Source organism: Canis lupus, chromosome 9 (assembly GCF_011100685.1).
Source record: "Canis lupus familiaris isolate Mischka breed German Shepherd chromosome 9, alternate assembly UU_Cfam_GSD_1.0, whole genome shotgun sequence".
In the NCBI taxonomy this organism is placed as follows: Eukaryota; Metazoa; Chordata; class Mammalia; order Carnivora; family Canidae; genus Canis; species Canis lupus.
This window is the reverse complement of record NC_049230.1, coordinates 34531296-34552426: the sequence shown is the minus strand read 5'-3', so window position 1 is coordinate 34552426 and position 21131 is coordinate 34531296. Positions and strand designations below refer to the sequence as shown.

Here is a 21131-nt window from a genome sequence, read left to right as displayed (position 1 = left end):
AAAAATCACCAACACATAAACCACCATGAGTTAAGGCCAACAGAAACAACAAACAACAATTTATAAGAATTGAAGAACTAGAATTGGAATTGTCATTTACAGGTAATTAAATAACCTTTTATGAACCATTTTTAAAAATCAAACATGGAATGAAATAGATTTAGAACAAGAGACCAGAAAATTAGTAAAAGAACCAAATATGGGCAGCCCAGGTGGCTCAGCAGTTTAGCACCACCTTCAGCCCAGGGCGTGATCCTGGAGACCCGGGATCAAGTCCCATGTCAGGCTACCTGCATGGAGCCTACAGCCTAGAGTACACAAACCTCTGCCTGTGTCTGTGCCTCTCTCTCTCTCTCTCATAAATAAATAAAGTCCTTAAAAAAAAGAACCAAATATTACTTTTTGGCCTAATAGCTATAGATTTTGAAATTAACAACTCAGTAAATCTATTAAAAACAATAAAAACAGCTGAAGACAGGTTTAGTGACCTGGAGGTTATATCTGAAGAAATCACCCAGAGTGCAGCACAGAGTATAACAGATGGGAAATATGAAAGAAGGGCTAAAAGAGATGGAAGGTAAAACAAAGTTTAACATGTCTAATCAGAGTTCTAGAAGTAAGGAATAGAGAAAATAAGAGAAAGCCAATATTGAACGAGATAATGGCCAAGAATTTTCCTAAACTGACTAAAGATAAATCCACAGATAGAGAAAGCACAGCATATTTCAAGCATGATAAATAAAGAAAAATCCACACCAAGACATATTGTGATGAAATGGCACAATACCAAGAAACGAAGACCTTAAAAATCCCAGAGAAAAAAAGCCAGGGCACCTACAAAGAACAAACAAAAAGCTACCAGAAGACTATTTTTCTTTTTAAAAAAAGGAATATAACAATAATTTATTGGTGTTCACAACAACTCTCAGCAGTAGTTATCATTATTATTTCTATCTTAATGTAAGGAAATTCTGGCTGAGAGGGAAAGCCCAAGGTCCTACAGATATACAGCAAAAAGGATGTAGCTTAGAAATGCAAGAATGAGTGGAAAAGTAGGTCATAAAACACTGCTTCAGCCATATGCAACAACATATGAATCTTAGGACATAATCTTAGGATGAATCTTAAAAACATAACACTGAGTGAAAAAAGCAGGTGGCAGAACACTATATACAGAATACCATTTTTATAAAGTTCACAAACAAAACTAAATAATATATTGCTTAGAAATACACGCATGCATGATTAAATGATCTTAAAAAGCAAGAGACTAATTGCTATAGACTGAATACTTTCGTACCCCCAAAATTCACATGTCAAAACCAAATGCCCAATGAGATGATATGAGGAAGTGAGGCCTTTGCGATCAGATCATAAAACCAGAGCCCTCATGAATGGAATTGGTGCCCTTATAAAAGAAGCCAAAAGAGCTCCTAAGTAGTTCCTCCTGCCATGTGAGGTTACCACGAAGAGATGGCTGTGCATGAATTGGAAAGCGGGCTCTCATCAGATGTGGAAGCTGACCATGCCAGCACCCCGGATTTGGACTTCCAGTCTCCATTCCAGTGGGAGATATATTTCTGTTGTGTGTAAGCCCTCACCTGTGCTATTTTGTTATAGCAGCCTGAACAGACTACAACAGGAAAATACACAAACTTCCAGATAGTAGTTACCTTTTCAGAGAGGTAGCAGAAGAATGGAGCAAAGAGAAGCAGGGGCTGCAAAAAATAAAGGTAACATTCTAATTCTTAGACCAGTGGTAGGTAACAAGTATTCATTTCATAGTTGTATTAACACATATGACTTCTATTCTTTTCCTTGCATCAAATGTTACATAATAAAAATAAAATAAAATTGCCAAAGGACTAATTTTAACTGGGTTTTTACAATGTATATTTAAAAACCACTGCTTAATCCTCCTGGCTGATGGTTGAGGGATATAATCAGCCGCCAGAGTTTAACTGCCAAATTTTTGTAGTGAATCACAAAAAGGCTTCCTACATAATTAATGGAAGACAATGATAGAAGTCATTACTGGCTTGGGATTTTAAATTTCTGCTCTTGTATGTTCTCTCCAAATGAACAGTCTATTCACACAGCTCTAATAAGAGGTGTACTATTTACATTATTTGTATGGCTATATTTAACCTTGTATTCTAGATAGTGAAGAACAATTTCAATATAGGAAAAATATGTTAATAGGATAACTACGTTAGAAAAAAACTAGTTGGGATCCCTGGGTGGCGCAGCGGTTTGGCGCCTGCCTTTGGCTTAGGGCGCGATCCTGGAGACCCAGGATCGATTCCCACATCGGGCTCCCGGTGCATGGAGCCTGCTTCTCCCTCTGCCTGTGTCTCTGCCTCTCCTTCTCTCTCTGTGACTATCATAAATAAATAAAAATTTAAAAATATATATTAAAAAAAAGAAAAAAACTAGTTTAATTTTATGTTTGATGTCGTATAATTAAGTTGGTAACAAGAAAAAAATTTGATGTACTCTTTTTTGTGTAATGGGATCATAAAATAAATTCATTTTCTCATATCCAAAATTTTACGCACCAGTTTGCCCAATTTTATTTTATTTTTTAAAGATTTATTTATTTGGGATGCCTGTGTGGCTCAATGGTTGGGCACCTGTCTTCCACTCCAGATGCGATCCTGGAGTTGTGGGGAGTCCCACGTCAGGCTCCCTGCAAGAAGCCTGCTTCTCCCTATGCCTATGTCTCTGCCTCTACCTCCCTCTCTGTGTTTCTCATGAATAAATTTTTAAAATCTTAAAAAAATAAAAAAGATTTATTTGAGAGAGAAGCACCAGGGTGTGGCAGGGAGGGGCAGAGGAAGAGGGAGAGAGAGTCTTATTTCTTAAAATTGTATTTAAATTCAATTAATTAATATATAATGTATTATTAGTTTCAGAGGTAGAGGTCAGTGATTCATCAGTCTTACATAATACCCAAGTGCTCATTATATCACATGTCCTCCTTAACATTCATCACTCAGTTACCCCACCCCCCCACACCTCTTCTGGAGAGAGTTAAGCTCAGAGCCCCATGCAGGGCTGGATCTCACAACCCTGAGATCAGAACCTGAGCTGAAACCAAGAGTCAGACGCTTAACTGACTGCACCACCCAGGCACCCCATTTTAAAATGTTTTATCCTATTTTCTATATTTCCTGCATACCTCAGTAGTTTGTAATTATCATTAAAACATTTTTGAACTGGATGAGTTATCTGGCAAAACACTGAGTTTTACTTGTTTTGGGTGATTGTGTATGTTTAATGCTATAATAGAGGTCTTTTTAAGCTTCTCCTAATCAAAGCCCATAAACTTGATCTTCCCAAAATCTCAACATGTTATATTATCTTAGTACAGAAAAGTGTTTCCTAAACACAGTACATGCAATTTTCCCTTCAAAAAAATGAAGATTGTTTTCATAGGAGTAAATCAGCTAAGCATTTTATCAGGTTTAATGCATTATTAATTGGAAGACATGATTTAAAAGATATCTGTATAATTTTTCAGCCCTTTGAATAGTAATACAATCTGAAATTAATAATTTCCTAGAAAAGTAAAAGGGAATTTCCCATAGGTAATTAGAATAAGCTCTCAAAATGTATCCCTGTTGAAATCTATACTTACTAATATGTCAACCTTAAACTCTTCTTTTATAGTTTTTTTTTTAAGATTTTATTTATTTATTTGAGAGAGAGAGAGAGAGAGAGAGACAGTGTGTGTGTGTGTGTGCACAAGCAGCAGGAGGGGCAGAGGGAGAAGCGACTCCCTGCCGAGTAGGGAACCTAACATGGGGCTCAATCTCAGGACTCATGACCTGAACCAAAAGCAGTCAGTTAACCAACTATGCCACCCAGGCACCCCTCTCCCTCTATAGTTTTTTAAGAATTTTATTTATTTATGTACTCTTTTTAAGTAGGCTCCCGGCCCATTGTGGGGTTCGAACTCATGACTCTGAGATCAAGGGTTACATGTTCTACTGGCTGAGCCAGCCAGGTGCTCCCTCATTTTTTCAGTTTTTAAAACTGATGTTCATTAGTTTAAATATGTTTGTGAGTGTAGAGTTGACTTTCATATTTGTAAGGCATTTGTCCAGAGGCTTTTATGATTCCCCAAATTTAAAACAAAACAACAGCAGCAACAACAACAATAAAACTCTATAGCTTAAATCCTGGTCTATGCAGACAAAAATCAAGTTGTATAGAGAGACGCAAAATACAAGAGAGCCAGAATCTTTACAGTTTGCCCGTACCCAATGTCACTTGCTTCCTGAAACCTGGCTGCCTTTCAGGTTTACCCACATAATATATTCCCTTGTTAGCTTTAAGCTACTTCAAGTTGGTTTCTGTTACCTTCATCAAGAGGCTAATACACATAATTATGCAGAACATTTGGTAATACATATAATTCATTCCATTGTATAGACCCAGTGATTTTCAGTTAATCGTTTTGATATCTTTTTTTTTATTTTTATTTATTTATGATAGTCACAGAGAGAGAGAGAGAGGCAGAGACACAGGCAGAGGGAGAAGCAGGCTCCATGCACTGGGAGCCCGACGTGGGACTCGATCCCGGATCTCCAGGATCGAGCCCTGGGCCAAAGGCAGGCGCCAAACCGCTGCGCCACCCAGGGATCCCTCGTTTTGATATCTTACTGGTGTTATGCAGCAAAGAATTTTTTGGTGAAAGAAAAATACCTGAACCAATTGGATTCAATCTGACTTTTGCAAACAAGATTTCAGGGCTCAGTGAGCATACCAAGTAAGGAGCACCCCTTACAGAAGGCTGCCTCATCTTATTTGGGTGGTTTGCAGGTTATAATGTGCAACTATATTTAGGTGATAAATGAAAAGAGTAAAAAGATTTTCAATATAGTAGTCCTCTATAACATAGATAGTAGCTCTTTCTTTGAAGCCTAATACTGAAACCAGATGCTTAGTTTTATGACTTCCTTCTCTCAAACAAGATAAGAAGAAAAACATACGTAAGTCAGTGAGTATTATCAGGAAGTGATTATTAGTTTTGTTGAAAGCATAATGCCTTTGGGGCTTTGAAAGAAAGTACTAATTTAAACCATTCCTGGAATGAATAAATATTCAAAAAGAGTGGTATATAAACTCTGCTTGCCTCGAGCTAACATAAGTATTTATGACTCCATCTTGTGTGTTCTTCTTTGGAATTTCTTCTTTCATCTGAAAAGTGATTCTTCCACCTGCATTCCCTTTAGGAATCAAATTTAGATATAAAGCAGTGACAGCTTGGATCTTGCCCTCTGTATAATAAATCAACTGATGTAACTCCTTTCCATTAAGAACAGCTCACTAATAGCCATGTGGGCATGCTTTAAATTAACCTCATATACAAGAGTCCAGTCAAGTTGTAAATCTATGGATTATAGTCTCACCATATCTAATTTTATATTTTGTAAGACTCCCTTAAAGGGTGTACATTTGGTGATTCACATTTTAGCCACATCATGATTGAAATTACATATAGTGTCTCAAAATACTCTAAACTCCTTGGAGCAAGGAATGTCTTTCCTATCTTTTTACCCCTAGCAACTGCAGGCTGGTGTTAATTGGAGAGTTGTTCAGTAGTGTGTGGAGTTGGATTAGTAACAGTATGGGAGACTTGGGACAGAAGAGAATAGATGAAACAATATGGAAAGAATGTGGTACCAGGCTTAGCAAATGAGCAGAGGCCAAAGGTAAGGAAAACATGGAATGGACATGAGGCAAATATGAAACAAAATTTTGTTCATGCTAAAATACAGTCATATGTGGGATATGGAAACTTGCAAATTTCTTAAGACCCACTCTTTTGGGAGTGATATGGTTTTCAGGATTGGGTTGGATCTCCTTAGTGAATCAGAATGGCAATGAGGGGACACAAAGGAGGATGCACTGCTATTAATTAAAGATTTGTGATTCAGCTGCTTGTGATGAAGTGAGGATGTATATATCTCAATCACAAATTCAGGTATGCAGGTAATACAAATTTGTTTTCCTATGATAGCTTCTATTCTAAGCTTCCATTTCATCAAGTGTATCAATCAGGAGATAGTAAGAAAACAGAAACTGCAGTAGGTGTTTCAGGCAGGAGGGGATTTAATATGGGACATCAGATGCTTATAACTCTTTAGAAAGAGCTGGGGAAGCAAACTGTTGAGTATGATGTTAGCTGTGAACTTCTCATATACTGCCTTTATTATGTTGAGACTTGTTTCTTCTATATCTAATTTGTTGAGAGTTTTGAACATAAATGAATGTTGAATTTTGTCAAATGCATTTTTCTGCATTTATGGGTAAGATCATATGATTTTTTAAAAAGATCTTATTTTTAAGTAATCTCTACTCTCAACGTGGGGCTTGAACTCACAGCCGCAAGATCAAGATCTTGTACTCTACTGACTGAGCCAGCCAAGTACCCCTCCTATAGTTTTTATCATTCTGTTAAAGTAGTGAATTATATTTATTGATTGGTATATGTTGAATAATCCTTGTATCCCAGGGATAAATCCCATTTGATCACGGTGTCTGACGACCCTTTTAATGTGCTACTGAATTTGGTCTACTAGTATTTTGTTGTGGATTTTTACATCTTTGTTTATCAGAGATATTGGCTTGTAATGTTTTTTCTTGTAGTGTCCTTGCCTGGCTTTAGTATCAAGGTAATGCTGGTCTCAAAATAAGTTTGGAAGCATCTTGTCCTCTTTACTTTTCTGGAAGAGTTTGAGAAGGATTGCTATTCTTCTTTAAATATTTGATCAGATTCACCTGTGAAGCCATCTGGTTCTGGGCTTTTCTTAGTTGGGAGATTTTTTTATTACTCCTTCGATCTTCTTACTTTTTATAGATTTGTTCAGATTTTTTATTTCTTCATGATTCAGTCTTGGCAGATTGTATGTTTCTAGGAATTTATCCATTTTTTCTAGGTTGTCCAATTTGTTGGCATCTAATTTTTAGTCGTCTTTCATGAACCTTTTTATTTCTGTGGTATCTGCTATAAGTTTCCTCTTTCATTTATGATTTTATTTATTTTAGTTCCCCCCTCTCTTCTTTTTCTTAGTATAGCTAAAGACTTGTCAATTTTGTTTATGTTTTAAAAAAAACTCTTCATTTTATTGGTCTTTTCTGTTATCTTTCTAGTTTATTTCATTTATGTCTGCTCTAATCTTTATTGTTTCCTTCCTTCTGCTAACTTTGAGCTCAGTTTGTTCTTCTTTTTCTAGGTCCTTGAGTGTAAATTGTTTACTTAAGATCTTTCTTTTTTCAGGGATCCCTGGGTGGCGCAGCGGTTTGGCGCCTGCCTTTGGCCCAGGGCGCGATCCTGGAGACCCGGGATCGAGTCCCACGTCGGGCTCCCGGTACATGGAGCCTGCTTCTCCCTCTGCCTGTCTCTGCCTCTTCTCTCTCTCTCTGTGTGACTATCATAAATAAATAAAAAAATTTAAAAAAAAAAAAGATCTTTCTTTTTTCTTTTTTCTAATGTTCATAGCATTTATTGCTATGAACTTCTCTCTTAGAACTGCCTTTGCTGCATCCCATAAGTTTTGGTATGTTGTATTTCCATTTTCATTTGTCTCAAGATAGTTTTTAATTTCACTTTGATTTTTTTCTGTGACATAGTGGTTGTTTGGGAGCATGTTTATTTCCACATATTTGTGAAATTTTCTATTTCTCTCCCTTTATCAATTTCTAGTTTCATACCATTGTACTCAGAAAATACACTTGATATGATTTCAACTTAAATTTGTTAAGACTTGTTTTCTGGTCTAACATATAATCTATTCATATGCACTTTGAGAAGAATGTGCATTCTGCTACCCTTAAAGGAAATTACTGTCTTGGGAAGGATTTCAAAGGTACCAATCAAGAAAATCTTGTAAATAAACCCACTAGGTTTATTATAAAGGGACAACTGTTACAATCACCCTTCTCTCTCTCTTCTCTCACCTATGTCTCTCTCTAATTCACCCCACCTTCTCCAGCTACATCTGTAGCCACTACATTAGGGTGAAAGATCACAGAGGAGTGTGCCCTAAATCTCCTTGTGATGATGACAACAGGTAGGCGTGGCAAAGTCCAGGTATGGTAGAGAAATTAGGAGAGAAGTAGAAACTCTAGACTGAGGGAAAGAGCAGGTGTTTTCCTTCAGAGTCTATTCCCCAGAGCAGATTCTACATTATGAGGTCCTGGGTGCTCACCTAGTTCCCAAAGGACAATGAAATTTTCTCATTCTGCCATTCCTCTTTTCCCCACCTTCTTCACAGCTCCCATTTCTCTTAATACCCACTCTCCTGTTGCCAAAAACTCTAGTCTTCCTTTTTAGGGGACAGCAACAGAGTAGGTCTTTAGAGCTACCGTGTCCCTTCCTCTTTCACTTCAGTTGCAAACAGTAAAGGTCATTTATGGAGGGAAGGGGACTGGTTGTGGGAGGGTGGTGGGAAGTGTGTGTGTGTGGGGGGGTCCTATCCCTCTTGCTCAGCCTTCAAGTTCCAACTCAACTCAAAGGATATGTCCTCCTCAAACCTTGCTCAGTCCACTTTCCCTACCTCATCTCACCTTCACCGTTCTTTCAGCTAAACTATCCTCCTTACCCTGAATCTCTGGAATGTCATTTACACTTCTTTTACAGCATTGATCACTTTAAATCTTACAACAGGGATCCCTGGGTGGCGCAGCGGTTTGGCGCCTGCCTTTGGCCCAGGGCGCGATCCTGGAGACCCAGGATTGAATCCCACGTCAGGCTCCCGGTGCATGGAGCCTGCTTCTCCCTCTGCCTATGTCTCTGCCTCTCTCTCTCTCTCTGTATGACTATCATAAATAAAAAAAAAGTTAAAAAAAAAATCTTACAACATTCTTTAAGCCCATGCCCCCTCTCCCTTGATAGAGTTTGGTGACCATGAGCACTGTTTGGGCAGAGTCTATGTCTGGTTTCTATATACGTTCCCCACAGCACTTAGCACAGTGCCTTCAGCACGGAAGATGCTCAGTAATATTCAGTGGAACAACCACTTACTTGGCCCTTGCTCCACTCCCACTGCAATTCCCTTGACATTTGAGGCTCTGTACATGCTCACTGTAACTCCTTTGCCTAGTTGGGAACCTCTCTTTGTCCTTTTCCTCCCTTTCTTAATTCTTTCCCTCTTTCTTTATTCTTTAGACTACTACAATGATTCTCACTGCTTACCCTTATTGCCCTGCCCCATCTCCCGAACAATGGCTCCTTTAGAGATAGGACCTTTTTGTAGCTCCTGATCTCTCTCTCTACCTCCTGCTCTTTCTGATGTTTACATCCTTAGCTCTCAACTGGTACAGACTGCCCTGAAGGCTCAGTGTTAACCAGATTTCACCTATTCCAAAATGACAGGCAGGAAGGCGTCAAAGTACAACTTGCTCCTAGTTTCACCCAGCTCTAGAGAGGGTACTTCTTGGAACTGAGCCCAACATTAATAGCCTGATGGAAAAGGGAGACAAGAGTAGTACCTGCCTTATAATCGTGGTGTATTAGCCTTTTTATGTAAGTAGTTTTTCTTGTGAGAGGTAAGACCTAACTTGTTCTAGATATAAATCCATATAATAAGCCAGGTTCTACTGTAACAGTTACCCATTTGCTGATCTCAAAATACTAAATTTAAAGTTATAAAATATGCCTGTGAGGACTGAATACTAACAGTTTGAGTTTTTCTAGCAAATGTCTCATACACACACACACACACACACACAGAGCTTTTAAGAGAAATTTTTCTAACCATGACTCTGCTGTAGAGGGGAGGTGTATCTGCCACATTCTACCAGTGAGATTGTTGGGCTTGGAGAGGTCTGCTGATGGGTTCAACGGCCTACAGCAAGAAATTGAACCTGGCTAGATCACTCTGAATAGTAAGTGAACTTTCTTTGAACTTTCATATCTCACTTTCTTACATATGATACCTTTCTTTGAAATCTCATGTCAATTTCTTATACATGACACCTAAATTTCCATTTTTTTCCCTTCCTAGGAAGAAAATTTTCACTAGACAATGTGATTTATGGTAAGCAAGTACACTGCACATCAACAAACTACAGCAGCCACTACTAGTTAGTTGCCCACCCTAAATATGTTCCCTCCTTCTTCCTTGCTAACAGGACCCCTATATTATTGGAGGCATCAATATATCCAGCTAAAAGAACAGCTTCCCTTAAAAATCATATGGCTTCATAACTAAATTCTGGACAGTTAGATAAAAGCAAAAATGTTATGAGGTACTTGGGGACAGACCCCTTAGAGGTAAACTTAATTAGCTGGGAGGTGCAGTCCTTTTGTCTTTCCTTTTTCCTGTCTGGAATGTGGATGTAAAGGCTGGATTTCTAGTAGCCATCCTGGACCATCACTAGCAAAGCACAAGAATGGCTGATCTGTAAGCTAAAAGGAACCCTTATGTTTGATAACTATGGTGCTGCCAAATCAGCCCTAAATACATACTTCCTCCTAAACCTCTTTCACATGAAAGAGAAATAAAATACTCTATTTAAGCCATTAAATACTCTATTAAGCCATTTGTTATTGTGAATTTTCAGTTATGTACATCTGAATCTAATCATAATTGACAAGATAACCCTACTAACAAATTTTGTTGAGTTTAAACAGACAAACTAGGATTTGCTTAAATCTTTCTTCCTCTCAAATACTTATAAAGTGACTGATCCAATCTATTTTAATATTTAAATAATACCCTTTACATTTGAAAGTGTAGTGACTGTAAAGAGACATGAGGAAGGTTCCAGGATGTCGATAAAGTTTGTTTCTTTATCAGGCGTCTTCAGTTTGTGAAAATACATTGAGATGTGTTTGAGATGTGCATACTCTTTGTATGTATTTTATATATCAATAACAAGTTAAAAATATATCCATAGTAAATTTGTCTTTTGGAGTGGAATTATTAATCAATTTAGTCAGGATTAAAGACTTCAAAAGGGTAAGTCCTCAGAGAATTGTGAAGATTAAATGAAATAATGAATATAAATAATTCAGTTTTAACCCACTGAGTCATGTATCCTGTGATTATTTTTGGAGAATTTACTATGTGCACCATTACTATTAAGGGTCAGCTATTACTATTAGCCCTAATGTAATTGTTTGCTTATTTGTGTTCCTCTTCTAGACTAATAAGCTTCATAGAGACAGGGACTATATCTGTTTTGTTCACATTATACACACAGCTTAACACAGTGCCAGGCAAACAATAGTGCCTAATGTAATGAATAACTGAATGAGTATGTGATAGGTTAAATAACCTCTTGCAGACCACTAGAAGAATGTACTTCAGTTTCAAACTGATGTAGAAGTGATCTTTTAGAATTCATTTGTAAATTAGAAGCAATCTAAGGCTCTTCAGCATCAGTATTAAATCAAGAACTACAAGTAAAAATTCTGGCAATTCTCTTAACACTTCAGAAATTATGTAGTCCAAAATATAAGAGGATGAAAATCATAATGCAATTATCACAAGAAACCATCAAAAGCCCTTAACTACACTAGTTAAAAAGACTGGAACAGATTAACTTCTTGATATCATAATGAAAATGCAAACACTATGACTAACACATACCATATCAAAATAGAACATTTTCATTGCATGGCAAGAGAGAAAAGATGTCTATGTTTTAAGCAATCAAAGAACAAAATTGAAAATGCAAGCAACTGGAAAATGGCAGTCCATAGAAATTCCTTGTTAAAATACGGTAAATGTGTGACTATAAATTTTCTATGTAATTTAGAATATTCTCCTTGGTGGTTTAAAAAAATTGTCTAGATTTCAAAAGGAGAGAAATATCAGTTTGACATCTATAGACCTATTTTAGGGGTTCATATCCAGCCCACAATCCTTCCTTTGAAAACTGCCTCCTTGACAAAAGGGCAAGCTTACACAACCAATTTTGTCACATAACACTCCAGCCATAACTTATTGGACAATTGAAGAACTCTTCACCTAAGCTGAACCAATCAAAATCTTTCTCATGAGAAACTGAATTAGTAGGCCTTTAGTTTTTTCAAGATTTTATTTATTTATTTGAGAGAAAGAGAGTGAGCGAGAGCCATAGAGAGAGCATGAGTGTGGAGGGGATAGGGGTGCATGAAGTGAGAGAGGGAAAAGCAGACTCCTCACCTGAGCAGGGAGCCTGATGCTGGGCTAGAGCCCAAGACCCTGGGATCCTGACCTGAGTAGAAGGCAGACACTTAACCAACTGAGCCACCCAGGCGCCTCTTGAATTAGTAGGTCTTGAGTCTGTAGGTAGTGGTAAGCTCCAGAACTGGAAGGTCAACTAGAGTTGGGGCTGAGCTTGGCATCAAGCCTATCCAAAATTTCACAAAAGCCTAATTATAGGGGAGCAGAAACTGTACGTAAGCAAAAGAATAAAAAGGAAAATGGAATGTATTTGCAAAAAGTACAGAGGCAAGGCTCTGTAGGTAGGGTGCAGGGTAGAGGAATGAGGTCTGTTCTTGAATTTTAATTTCCTATGAAATCTGGCTGACATTGTTTCATGATTTCTTTAATCATTAATCAACTAACACCTCGTCCTTGTCTGGTGTCCCCAACCCTACTTTTTATTTGAACAAATATTTCTTTAACATTGACCATCTGTCAGACACTGTTCTTTGCATCAAAGATACACTAGTAAATAAAAGGGAAAAAAATAATTATTGGGGTCAAGTGGGACAATTATAATGAACTATTAAACAAATAATTATAACAGAGTGGTAAATGCAATGACATAGATAAATGCAAGATATGAGAAAAGAACACCTTACTTGGCTTAGGTTTAGTCTCAATCAATGTTTTTTTTTTTTTTTTTTTTTTAAATAGTTTGAGTGAAGTTTCGCATCTCACAACAAAAGAACAACAAGAATCCCTGCTTGAACACCTTATTTAAATATATTTATATTGTTCCCACTTAACACCCACCTTCAAGGAATGGTTAAGATGCCAACAATCTACCTAGGTTAGAATTTAGGCCCCGCTGCTCATTAGTTTATGACCTAGCTCATATTACAGTACCTCTTTGTGCATCAGTTTTTTCTTTCTTTTTTTTTTTTTTCAGTTTTTTCTTTTACCTCAGGGGAGTGCTGCGAAGACTCAATGGGTAATTCATATGCAGAGCTTTAGAAGTGTGCCTGACATTTGATAAGTATGCCACAGTTGTCAGTTGCCATTATTGCTGTTGTGTTGCTGTTGTGGCCATTATGTTAATCTTGTGTTTATTGCAATTTGAAAAAGTGTCATCTGGGAAAGGCAGGGTGGAGTACTTGCTTATACTCATTGCCACGTTTAAGCTCTGGTCCTCAGCTTTGCTAAACTAAATTGTGTTAGCAAACACAAAGACTAGTTCAGGTTAGCCATACAGGTAAGTAGGTATTGATAGAGATAGAAAGAGAGATGTATTAGTTATTTTTTCACAAATTTTATTGTCAAATAAATCTTCAGGGAGTTCTTGTGAAGACACTGGTTCCACTGACTCTGCTATCAGAGATCCAAGCTAACCACTCTCTTCCATTAACATATTCTCTTTACAAGCAAGAGTAAGAGACGTTTTTTCCTTAGTAATTACCTTAAGCCAGGCCTGCTCCCTAAGGGTACTCACAGACCACCTTGATTGGATTTTGAGTGTGCCCAACTCTTCAATCTTAAATTTAACAGCAGATTTCTTAGTTTTGTCATTCCTATTGATGGGTGATCTCACCTATTAAAAGAAATTCTGAGTCTCTTCCAATTTTGTTTCTCAGAAAGGAATGTTAACTTTAGCCTTAGCCTTGCAATAATCCCCAATATGAAAGATCATGTCAACCTTTTAAACATAGCTTTATTCCATTTAAAGTTACTATGTGCTTTGGTCATAATAAAATGAACTAATATTCCTCAAGATGAGTTGAGTCTAAAATTGTCTTCCTTCCATCTTCTTGGAATCCTTGCTATTTAGACATCGCCAGAGGACAACTGATTAAAGCTTTGACTCCTCTACATGAGAGAGAGTACTTGGCACTTAAGCATGCTTTAATAGCTATCACTCTATAGAACAGATGTTTGTGTGTTTCGTGGGCATCATAAATATTAAGAATGATGTTATATGGCTTGGAAAGCACTTTCCATTAATTGTTAATGCTCACTATGTGGATACAAGAGTGAGACTCCTTCGGGGAAAATCAAGATACATTTTTATGTCTAGTATTACTGTATTTCAATTTCAAGGCTGAGGCTGAAGAGAATTAGCCACTGATTTCTTGAATATCATATGAAAATTCTAATTAATGTAATGGTTGGTGTCCCTTGTTCCTTATAGCTCCATAGTGAGATATATAATGTATAACTGTAACAGATGTGATGGAAGAAAACATAGGTGAATTTTTTTATTTAAATTCAATTAATTAACATATATGTATTGATTAGTTTCAGAGGTAGAGGTCAGTGATTCATCAGTCTTATATAATACCCAGTGCTCATTGCATCTTGTGCTCTCCTTTAAGTCAATCATTCAGTTACCCCCTACCCTCCAGCAACCTTCAGGTTGTTTCCTATGATTAAGAGTCGTTTATGGTTTTTCTCCGTCTGATTTTGTCTTGTTTAAACAGAGGTGGATTTAAAGACCAGTTCCACCTCTTCCTGACTCAGTGATCATGAACTTAATTATTAATTAGCCTTTCTGAATTTAGTTATTTAACCTATGAAATAGAGGCTAATGACACCTACCTCATAGGGTTGTTATGATAACTTAATAAGAAATATGTATAAAGACCCTAGGCTAGTATCTGGATTACAATTAATTCTGCTTTGTTGTCAAATTAGAGATGGTGAGTGTCTGATGTACACTATGCATCAAAAATGGACAACATGTGATTAAACTTCTTGAGTTTTTGGCAACTTCAGATTGCTGAGGGTTCCTCATACAGAAGGCTTTGCACAGGGCAGCCTAGGTGGCTCAGCCAGTTAAGCATGGCCTTCAGCTCAGGTCATAATCTCCAGGTCCTGAGATGGAGCCCCCATTGGACTCCTGCTCAGGGCTCCCTGCTCAGTGGGGAGTTTGCTTCTCTCTCTCCCTCTGCCTTCCCCCACCCCATGCTTATGCTCTCTCTCTCAAATAAATAAATAAAATTTTTAAAAAAGGAAGTCTTTGCCCAGTGAGACTACAAATTCTTTACTGATATCCCACATGCAGGCCTAGTGCCTATTCTTCCCTTGTTGTCAATGGCATTTATTCATTCATTTATTGAGGGCCTGCTATAATTATGAAGATTATGGTCTCTGACCTAAGCAAGTTCATAGTCTGGCAGAGAACAAAGATGCAAAAACAATTATAATATCATGTGATAAGTATTATCTCTAATCAAGGCAAGGTAGAGGGCTGTGGAAGGACAGAGGAAACACAATTCTGTTTAGTTGACAGACACAGCTATATTAAGAAACAAGAAATCCAGGTACCTGTACAAGGCAACCATACATATGGGATGCTATGAAAAACAGAAATGTGTTAGTTAACATGGTTTCTGTACAAAACTACTTACCTTCCTGGTGAAAGATAATTTGGTTTTGCTACCACAAAAGAAAATGATGCTTTCATGTGGAAATCAAAAACAAAAAAACAAAGACCTTCTCTCTAGAACTGACCTATGTCTGTTGATTAGTCTTGTCATGAGCAGCTGCAGATGAAGTCAACTGAAATTCTGAAATCAAATCATGCATAACACCAAGCTGTTTTTTCTGGAATGAATTTTAAACTGTTGAACAAAGCCTAAATTTTAAATTCTTTGGTATGTCTCCCAAGTAGTCTGATGCAGTAAATTGCAAAAGAAAATAGAAACGAGAACAAGAATTATAGAAAAGTGAGATTTCTTTTTTTCCAGAACACTGACTCTACTTTGGCCAGTGGGAGTCAGCCTCTTTTTTTAATATAATAATAAAAATACTGGTTTCTCCCTAGCTCCACCTAATAAATGTTGAATGCATAATTTTTTTTAAAAAGGTACCAAATTATTAGTCTATCTAGGACACTTTTGTGTCTCAGTCTTTCCCTGGAAGAGGAATAGAATGGGAAAGGCATCACAGAGAAGGTGACTTGTTGCTACTTTTGGAGATAAAGTTTGTCTGAGAGGAAGAAGAAAGAAAGAAATGCTCCATCTTCCCCTAGATTGCCCATATGAAGGCCTCTGATTTTTTTACACATACTGTTTTCTCTCTTTGGAATGGTTTCTCCTGCATCTGCCCATTTCACCACCATGATGGTGAGGCATGACCATATGCTAGCATTTCTTAGAAACTTTCCCAAATTGGGATCCCTGGGTGGCTCAGCGGTTTAGCACCAGCCTTCGGCCCAGGGTGTGATCCTGGAGTCTGGGATTGAGTCCTGGGATTGAGTCCCGCATCAGGCTCCCTACATGGAGCCTGCTTCTCCCTCTGCTTGTGTCTCTGCCTCTCTCTCTCTCTCTCTCTCTCTTTGTCTCTCATGAATAAATAATAAAATAAAATCTTAAAAAAAAAAAAAGAAACTTTCCCAAATTGGCAAACCTGCTGAGATAATTGCCAGGATATTTCTTGGCATATTATTTTGACCTAAGGTTATTAGGTAGGATTCCTATGTGGTGTTGGATGTTTATTAGGCTCAGGCATGTGCAGCTTTGGAATATCTGCATCCAGTAGAACAATGTAAGGGAAGAAGAGAATATGGCCATTAGCACAGAAATCTAGTTAGCTGTTCTTTTAGGTACCAAGAAGTAGAATCCAGGATCCTCTTCTGTTGAGTTTCAAGGAAAGAACTTCCCTTTAAATCCTAAAGTGGGGAAAGTGCCTCCAGGTTCTAGTGGCTTTAGGCCCTCTGTTCCATAGAAAGCAGCCAAGGACAGCTGAGTAGGGCTGATAGTCTGAGTGGGGTCCCTGAGTACCAAGCTCTGTATTCCCCATGCTCAGCCAAAGGCTGAAAGTAAAAGCAAAGCCTAGAATTTGACTACAGCCATATTCTACTCCCACTGCAAAGCCAGAGTGCACAGGGGGTTCCATCCCACTGCTCTAAGTCATTAGACTCCCCTCATACCCTGACCAGGTGCAGGTATAACTCTTTATACTATAGGCCCTAGAACCCCTCAAGTAGAGCAACTTTAATCTTCCTAACTCCTAAGCCTTTTCAATTTCAAATTCTTGTAAGTACATCTATAAGCTCTGAATCTTGGAAGGTCACAAAAGTAAAGTTTATTATGGCCTATTATGAAGAAAATTGGGACAATAGAAGGGGCCCTTTAGAATAATAGAATATTAGTACTCTCAGAGGCTGTTGTCCAGCCCCCTCTTCTTACAGATGGGTAAGCTAAGGCCCAGTCATATAGTTTCTCAGTGAAAGAACTAAGACTCTCACTCAGGACTCCTCATCTAAATACCCTTTTCACTTTTCCATCTTCCATACAAAAATTTTGCTGTAGAAATCAGAACATTATAAGAAAGGAAGACTTACATGGCATCCTGGCATGGTGAAAAGAGCCCATGAGTTGAAATGGGAAGAATTGAATTTGATTCTGATCATAATTACTGAGTATGTAATATTTCTGATTCAAAGTCTCAGTTTATTCCTCTACAAAATGGTCTAGTTCTATTATAGGATTGTGGTGAAAATGAAACTACTTTGTAAATTACAAAACATACAAACAAGGAGCTCTACATAAGGGTTTGAATTGGGGAGAGGGTAGGAAGGGACAGCTTACAAATTAGGCTTTAGGGCTCTGAAATTATGTGCAAAGGGTTTTGTGTTTGTGCATTTTTCTGGGAAGAGGATCCATAAATTACATTAAGTTTTTGTTTTGCAGAAAAGGTTAATAGCTACTGACTTTAGTATCACTATCAATCACTATCATTAATCTGAGAACTGTTCTAGTTCTACAGAAAGATGAATAAAATGTAATCTTTGTGCTAGAGAAACCATTTTTGAGAAATTCATGGAATTGCCAGATAAAACACAGATTGCCACTTTAATTTGAATTTCAGATAAAAAACAAAAAATTTAAGTATAAGTATGTCCCATGTAACATTTATCTGAAAATTAAATTTAACTGGGAATCCTGTATTTTTATTTGCTAAATCTAGCAATCTTAGAAATTTGCTCTCATCAACAGAGAAAAGGTGACTTGTGTTTCAGTGAGCTTGCCTTCCAGCTCTTGTTGGCAGAGAGTAGGATGGGGATGATAATGTGTTCAAGAAGCAAAAACAGAAGTCACAGAGGGGACACAATAAAGATTAGACACCTTAGGGATCATTTTGAATTAAAGCATGCCACTCTCTGGGATGCATGAGTGGCTCAGTGGTTGAGCATTTGTTTTTGGCCCAGGGCATGATCCCGGAGTTCCGGGATTGAATCCCACATCAGGCTCCCTGCGAGGGGAGCCTATGTCTCTGCCTTCTCTTTGTGTCTCTCATGAATAAATAAATAAAATCTTAAAAAAAAAAAAAAAAAGCATGCCACTCTCTTGATGCCACAGCAGGGGGAAGATTCAAGCTTTGTGTAATCTGAAATCTATAACATGTTGAGGACCCTCTTTAAGAAAAATAATGGAAAGTTTTAAGAACAAATTTAAGTATAAAAGTATATGTTTATTTGAATAAGAAAAAAATTACAACAAACCACTGGAGCCTCGATGCTTAGAACAGTGCCTAGCACATAGTAAGCAATCAATAGTGGAAAGAGAAAGAAAAGAAAGAAAAGAAAGAAAGAAAGAAAGAAAGAAAGAAAGAAAGAAAGAAAGAAAGAAAGAAAGAAAGAAGAAAGAAAGAAAGAAAGAAAGAAAGAAAGAAAGAAAGAAAGAAAGAAAGAAAGAAAGAAAGAAAGAAAGAAAGAAAGAGAAGGACGAGGGGATCCCTGGGTGGCTCAGTGGTTTAGCGCCTGCCTTTGGCCCAGGGAGAGATCCTGGAGCCCCGGGATCGAGTCCCACGTCGGGCTCCCAGCATGGAGCCTGCCTCTCCCTCTGCCTGTGTCTCTGCCTCTCTCTCTCTCTCTCTCCGTCTATCATGAATAAATAAAATCTTTAAAAAAGAAAAAGAAAGAAAGGAAGGAAGGAAGGAAGGAAGGAAGGAAGGAAGGAAGGAAGGAAGGAAGGAAGGAAGGGGAGGATGACAGGACAGGAAGCACCAAAAATCTGTCTCCCTACCTAGATGACTAGTTGATTCTGTCTGATGCAATTTTGAAACTCTGGAGCTTATGGAAGGCTTACAACCTCCCCTTCAGGCTGAAATGATTTATAGGGGATTCAAAGGGTCAGTTCCTTTTTATCCCCTTAATTTTTCTTTTTAGCCATTTTGGTAGCCAGACCATGAAGATTAAGACATTCAGAAGCCAACACATTTACAGAGGAAATTAGAAAATTATCATGCATGTGCAGAGGAAGGTATAGGCTAAGAAAGGACCTAAGAAAACCTTGATTTTACATCTCAGGCTAATCCTTTCCACAGACAGAACCTACAATAATAATCTACCCCCCTCCAAACTAGAGCTTAAAACAGAAAACCCTGGTGAAGGAAGAGAATCTGATTTTCCAAGTTACCACATTATTAGAGTTTTAGATCCAAAGTACAATTATCATTATAAACCACAAGGTATACAAAGAAACAAAATAATACGGCTCATTCAAAGGAAAACAACAATAAAAACTGTCCCTGAAAAAAAACACCTGATAGTGAATCTACTAGACACAGACTTTAAAACAGTCTTAAAGATGCTGAAAGAACCAAAGAAAGATGTGGAGAAAATCAAGAAAATAATATATAAGGCAAAATGGAATATCAACAAAGGGATAGAAACTTTAAAAGAAACCAAAAAGAAATTCTGGAGTAATTAAAATGAAAAGTTCACTAGAGGGATTCATGACAGATTTGAGCAGGCAAAAGAAAGAACCAGTGAACCTGAAGATAGAACAATGGAAATTACTGAGTCTGAGAAACAGAAAGAAAAAAGATTGAAGTGAACAGAGCCTAAGAGAACTGTGCGTTGCCATCAATAGGACCAACATATGCATTGTTGGAGTCCTAGAAGGAGGAAAGAGAGAGAAAGAGGCAAAGAGAATATTTGAAGAAATAACGGCTGAAAACTCACCAAATTTCATGAATATATATGAACATAAACATCCAAGAAGCTCAGTAAATGCCAAGATGAACTCAGAGACCCAGTCCAAGATATATTATAATAACACTGTCCAAAGACAAACACAAAATTTTGAAAGCAGCAAGAGAGAAGGAACTTGTTACATATAAGGGGTCCTTAATAAGATAATTAGCATATTTTCACCAGAAATATTGGAAGCCAGAGGCAGTGAACTGATATATTCAAAGTGCTAAAAGAAAAAAACAGTTAGTGAAGAATCCTATATTTGGCAAAATTGTCCTTTAAAAGTAAGGGAGAAATTAAGACATTCCCAAACAAACAGAAACTAAGGAAGGTCATGACTACTAGACTTGCCTGCAAGAAATACCAAAAGAAGTCCTACATCTTGAAATAAAAGGACAGTACACAGTAACTTGAGGCTATATATGAATAAATGAAGATCTCAGTAAATGTAAATACAAGAGCAATTATAAAAGCTGGTATTATTAAAACAATGGTGTATAACTCCACTTTTTGTCCTCTATACAATTTAAGAGACTAATACATTAAAATATTATTAGTTTATATTTTGGGATACACAGTATATAAAGATATAACTTTATGACATCAACAACTGAAAGAGATAGAGACAGAGTGTTAAAGGTGCAGAGCTTTTTGTGTTATTCAAGTTAAGCCAATATAAATTCAAACTAGGGTATGTTGTAACTAAAGTTATAAAATGTTAAATGTAATCACTACAGTTACCACAAAGAAACTAGTTAAAGAATATACACTAAATGAAATGATAAAGAAATTTTAATGTTTCATTACAAAAAAATGAAACTAAATACAAAAGAAGGCAGTAACGCAAAGAATGAGGGTCAAAAAAGGTATAAGGCATATAGATAACAAATAGCAAAATGACAGATGTCCCTCTTTATCAGTAACAACTTTAAATATAAATGGATAAAATTCTCCAATCAAAAGATGGATTGGAAAAAAAATTTTAAAAAAAGATGGATTGGCAT

At 37.2% G+C, this 21131-nt stretch overlaps 1 protein-coding gene across 2 annotated transcripts in view; it reads right to left on the bottom strand.

The window, feature by feature from the left end:
• The window catches only part of RPS6KB1 (ribosomal protein S6 kinase B1), a 202716-nt gene that overhangs the window by 3401 nt on the left and 178184 nt on the right, over positions 1 to 21131 (bottom strand). The window contains exon 17 of one of the 2 annotated variants that reach the window (XR_005364614.1): positions 1674 to 1718. The exons of the other annotated variant lie outside the window; for it this stretch is intronic. The gene's annotated coding sequence lies outside the window, so the exon portion shown is untranslated. The remainder of the gene's footprint in view (positions 1 to 1673; positions 1719 to 21131) is intronic. 2 annotated transcript variants of the gene reach the window in all.